Source organism: Saccostrea echinata, unplaced genomic scaffold (assembly GCF_033153115.1).
Source record: "Saccostrea echinata isolate AGI-Se365-2 ecotype Australia unplaced genomic scaffold, CSIRO_AGI_Sech_v1 ptg000010l, whole genome shotgun sequence".
Taxonomy (NCBI): domain Eukaryota; kingdom Metazoa; phylum Mollusca; class Bivalvia; order Ostreida; family Ostreidae; genus Saccostrea; species Saccostrea echinata.
The window spans coordinates 13,808,087-13,813,681 of record NW_026889759.1 but is presented as its reverse complement, the minus strand read 5'-3'; the positions used below and the strand labels follow the sequence as shown (position 1 = coordinate 13,813,681).

Below are 5,595 nucleotides of genomic sequence, written 5' to 3'. Positions count from 1 at the left end.
TATGATAAAGTGCTTTGCTAGATCTCTCTCTTATTTTCTAGAGCACCCTGTCCATTAGAAAACTCTCGGTAATTTAAGCTTTTATTCATTCTTAGCAAAGAAAGGATTGGCTTGCCTTGACCCAACAGTGAAGAGAAGTCCCCTAAATCTACTGAGGACAACCTTGAAAGATGCAGTAAGATTCTTGCTTTTTTTCTTGCTCGCATTTCTTATCATGTTCACCTTGTTTTTAAATGATCTAGACTTGGTCCCACTTTGACCTTCTGATTTTCAATTGACAGGATGTAGACCAGCAGAGCCACGCAGAATCAGCAGGATATAAAACCATCTAGCAGCAGCCAAGTAGTCTCTAATAGGTATCAACTTGTCATATTTCCCATTGTTTTGGTATTGTACTAATCCTGTGTCAGAATCTATCATTATAAGGGCACAAGGAGGGATGGACAGATGGTGGGGAAGATCACAATGAAGAGGAGACTATTGCCAGGATACAGGGTATCCACTATGTCAACAGGCCAAGATTGGCAAAAATGGTAAGAAACAAGCTATATTTGTTGCATTTTGGATTTCTATTGATCCAAATAAGGGACTTATTTGACTCGTTGAATCTCTATGTTAACAGATTAATTGTTTGACAAGCCTTGATCCTACAAAAAGACTCAATTATTTGTCCAAGAAGCAAGGATCAACTGCACCCAACCTTAGAATAAAGGGTAAGATACAAATGCTCTCTTTTTTCTTGTACAGACTCCATTTATTGTTCTTTTTCATATAGGATGTAGATTAAATTGGACCTCTTTTGATTATAAATTTGTATTTTGCAGAAGCATAGAGAGACAGTACCTATCTTAAAATAAAGCAGAGTGCCTCACTTGCCAGCAAGAGCCCACAGAGCTGAAATTGTCTGTTAGCCCTCAGGTGACTGTAAGACAAAAAACTGTACTTCTTTCTCTATTTCAGTTTCAACACTCTTTCTCATCACTTGTTTAAAATTAGATTACTTGACTACATTCTATTGTTAACAGACAGAGGGTAAGGCAACCCGAGATTCTATGTTCAAGAGCAGAGTACTGATTGACTGCAGTGTTCCTTAGAGTGGAGGTAAGACACATTCTCTACTAAATTTACTCTGATAGATTTCATACTTTCATTTGATGAAATCCAATAACTTTGGTTTTGTTGACCACTTCATATCTTGTGTAAACAGGAAGAAGGTTAGACTTGCCTGTCAGAGAGGCTAGAACTAGAGAACAAGATTAAGGATAGACTGTGGTTTTACCTACAAGTGAAGGTAGGACGCAAATTCTTTTTTGACTCTTCGAAAGTTTTTTCTCTTAGCCATTTGATTAAATCTTAGTACAAGTGTTGTCAATGAGCACCTGGCCCCAGGATCATGAAACATCTTAAGCTTAATTAGGTCAAAATCTTTATGTTGTACTAAAATGTTGTAGAAGTCAAGTAGTCCAAAATTCAAATATTTTTCAATATTGATTTGCAAAAGTGTTGTTATGTGTAAATAGAGATTAATTTAATCATCAATAAAAATTACGCAGGTGATTGAAAATTTCACTTAAGTCTAAGTCTGTTTCATGATCCTGGGGAGTGGGGTTCATAACATAAAGCTCGTGTGGAAGAACTGGAAAACTATTGCCCTTGGCCCTCAGCCTCAGTCATCAGTTTCTGAGGTCTTTCCCACTACTTTGGGACAACAGTTTTACAGTTTCCCTCATAGTCATAGAAATAAGTGTGTAATACAACTTACTGTAAAAAAAAATATTAAAAAAAAAAAATAAAAGTCGTGAATAATAATTGGTTTACAGTATTTTTTCTTTTATAATTGATACTGATGAATTTTACCATTCCCAATTCCAAAAAGGTTAATTTTATTCCAATTTTGAGACTAACTATTTCAACTGCCAAGGAACAGACTATGATGATGTAATTATTTTCATATAAAATGTATAAGTTTACCTAATGTTGTATGTGTTAATAGTTAATTAGGTTAGAATAAACACAAAATAAATTTTATTTGTAGTGGGTTTAACATCTAATAGCACATTGAACATTTTAGTGTAGAAATTAGATTTATTTGGTAACAGTTATTGAAACATTTTGCAAATGTAGTTTAGACAGAATGGAGCCAATGGTACCCAGGAAGCCTGAGAAAAGGTTGTATTTTGATCTTGTAAGCCTGAAATAAGGTGAGCTGTATTTTTGTTTTTGCATGTATTTTTTTCCTGTCCTCTCTCCTTCCCTTTCTTACTTACATTACTAACATAACTAACCTTTTTGCCCTTTTTCATTTATAATTGTTTGTGTCTTTCCCAAATATGTAATTGTCACGTTTTTTGTTTGTGAATGATGTACTTCTTTTATTAAATTGTTTTAGTACTGTAATAATTTTGTGTCAGTTTCTATCATTGTCAAGGGCACAAGGAGGGATGGACAGATGGCAGGGGAGACCACAATGAAGAGACCATTGCCAGGATACAGGGTATCCACAATTATAACAGGCCAACATTGGCAAAAGTGGTAAGAAACGGGCAGCATTTGTTGCATTTTAGATTTAGATTTTCTATTTTCACTTTAATCAAACCTGGTACTGGTACTTTAATATTTGACTCTTGATTCTGTATGTTAACAGAATAATAGTTAACTTCAATCCCATTACAAATAATGACAACATAAAGCTTGTGAGGAGGAGTCCAGGGAGTTGGGATCAATTGAAGCCAACCATCGAATAAAGGGTAAGGTACAAATCACTGATTCCATTTCTTGTGCTCATCTTAACTGTTGTAAACTGAACTCTCTTTGATCTGGAATCTCAGGATCCAACCATCTAAAATACCAAGAGCATAAATAAACTGCGTCCAACCTTTCAGATGACGACAGGTAAAGACAGATGCAAAATTGTGGGTGACCATACAATGACAAGGAGACCATTACCAGGATACAGGGTATCCACTACGTCAACAAGTCCACTATATAAGCAACAGGACAACATTGGCAATAGTGGTAGGAAACAAGACCATTTGTTGCATTTTGTATTTCTCTTTTCTATTTTCACTTTATTCAAGCCTGGTGATGGTTTTAGTACTAGTTTGACCTCTTGACTCTTTATGTTAACAGAATAATAGTTAGCCTCAATCCCACTACAAAGAATGACAACAGCACTTGTGAAGAGGAGCCCAAAGATTAAAGATCAACTGAATCCCAAACCATCAAAGTCAGGGTAAGAAGAAAATAACTCATCTGATTCCAATTCTTGTGCTGATATTAACTTATGTAGACTAAGCTTCCTTTGATCTGAAATATCAGTATCATACAAAGTTATGTACTAAGAGCTTAAATAAACTGCATCCAACCATGCAGGTGACAACAAGGATGGACAGATGCCAAATTGAGGATGATGGCATAATGAAGAATAGGACCATACAATGAAGATGAGGATCACACAAGGAAGAGGAGGACTTCACAAGGAAGATGAGGATCACGCAAGGAAGAGGAGGACATCACAAGGAAGAGGAATCACAAGGAAGAGGAGGACTTCACAAGGAAGAGGAGGACCACACAAGGAAGAGGAGGATATCATAAGGAAGAGGAGGACATCACAAGGAAGAGGAATCACAAGGAAGAGGAGGACATCACAAGGAAGAGGAGGACTTCACAAGAAGTGGAGGAACACACATAGAAGAGGAGACCATTGCTAGGATACAGGGTATCCACTACGCTGGCCAAATTGGTAGGAAACAAGCTTCATATGTTGCATTTTTGGATTGCTATGTTTTATTCTTAGTAAACCCAATTAGGACACACACTAGACCTCTTGACCCTTCATGTTAACAGATTAATGGTTAAACAAGCTTCAATCTTGTGGCAGAGAACACATATCACTCTTTAGGAGTCCAGAGAACAGGAACAGAGATCCACTGCAACCAGCCATGGAAGAAAGGGTAAGTTACAAATCAAATGTGCTAAATCCATTGCTTGTGCTCTTTTACACATGATAATGATTGGGGTCTCTTTTGATGTAAAATTTTTGTCTTTAAGAAACAGGACAACCAGACCCTTACACTGTCAAAGGTCTGGAAGATTACATCACCTGCCAGCAAAAGTAACAAGAGCTGGACACAAGAAGAACACACAGTTAAAAAAAGTACAATGCCAGGGTACAGGATCTCCATTATGCCAGCAGCCATTTATTAGTCAAAGTGGTAAGAAACAAGCTGCATTTGTTGCACCATTAGATTTCTGTTTTTTACACATATAACACATATTTGTCTCTAAACTCTTTATGTTCACAGAATAATGCTTTGGCAAATGATCACACTGAAGAGAGCAAATCAATCACTTGTTAGGATTAGTCCAGGGAGCAGGAATCAACAGCAGCCAACCATGGAAGAAATGGTAAGCCAATTATATTATACATGACATTTTTAAATCATGAATTGACAATAAGAACTGGTAAATTAAGAGGTACATCTTCATTTGTTTTGGTATTGAACTGATCTTGTTCATATTCTGTCATTGCTAAGGGCACAGTGGAGGTATGGAGCCAGCACCACTTTCAGGAAGAGAAGAGCATTGCCAGAATATGGGGTATCCACTGTATAAGCAACAGGCCAACATTGGTCAAAGTGGTAGGAAACGAGATCATTTGTTGCATTTTGTATTTCTCTTTTCTATTTTCACTTTATTCAAGCCTGGTGATGGTTTTAGTACTAGTTTGACCTCTTGACTCTTTATGTTAACAGACTAATAGTTAGCCTCAATCCCACTACAAAGAATGACAACATCACTTGTGAAGAGTAGCCCAGGGATTAAAGATCAACTGATCCAATACCATCAAAGTCAGGGTAAAAAGAAATAACACATCTGATTCCAATTCTTGTGCTGATATTAACTTATGTAGACTAAGCCTCCTTTGATCTGAAATATCAGTGTATCATACAAAGTAATGTACCAAGAGCTTAAATTAACTGCATCCAACCATGCAGGTGACAACAAGGATGGACAGATGCCAAATAGAGGATGATGGCACAATGAAGAAGAGGATCATACAATGGAGATGACTATGCAAAGAAGAGACCCACACAAGGAAGAAGAGGACCACACAATGAAGAGGAGGACATCACAAGGAAGAGGAAGACATCTTAAGGAAGAGGAGAACCACACAAGGATGTACATTAGACCTCTTGACTCTTTATGTTAACAGATTAATGGTTAAACAAGCTTCAATCTTGTGGCAGAAAATACATATCAATCTTTAGGAGTCCAGGGAACAGGAACAGAGAACTGCTGCAGCCAGCCATAGAAGAAAGGGTAAGTTACAAATCAAATGTGCTAAATCCATTGCTTGTGCTCTTTCACACATGATAATGATTGGGGTCTCTTTTGATGTAAAATTTTTGTCTTTAAGAAACAGGACAACCAGACCCTTACACTGTCAAAGGTCTGGAAAATTACATCACCTGCCAGCAGCATGAGTATCTACCAAGAGTTGGACAACAGTTGAACACACAGTGAGGAGGAGCTAGTTCATTGCCAGGGTACAGAGTCTCCATTATGCCAGCAGCCATTTATTAGTTAAAGTGA

General features: G+C 37.1%; 2 long non-coding RNA genes across 2 annotated transcripts; both read left to right on the top strand.

Annotated features, from left to right (window-relative positions):
- The first annotated feature begins 393 nt into the window (after positions 1-393).
- LOC133184752 (uncharacterized) lies at positions 394-895 on the top strand. Its single transcript, XR_009720854.1, has 3 exons — positions 394-533; positions 623-713; positions 825-895. It is a non-coding gene; the product is annotated as an uncharacterized LOC133184752 (long non-coding RNA).
- A 147-nt stretch (positions 896-1,042) lies between these two features.
- Positions 1,043-2,286, top strand: LOC133184751 (uncharacterized). Its single transcript, XR_009720853.1, has 3 exons — positions 1,043-1,101; positions 1,208-1,291; positions 2,125-2,286. It is a non-coding gene; the product is annotated as an uncharacterized LOC133184751 (long non-coding RNA).
- The last annotated feature ends 3,309 nt before the right edge of the window (positions 2,287-5,595 follow it).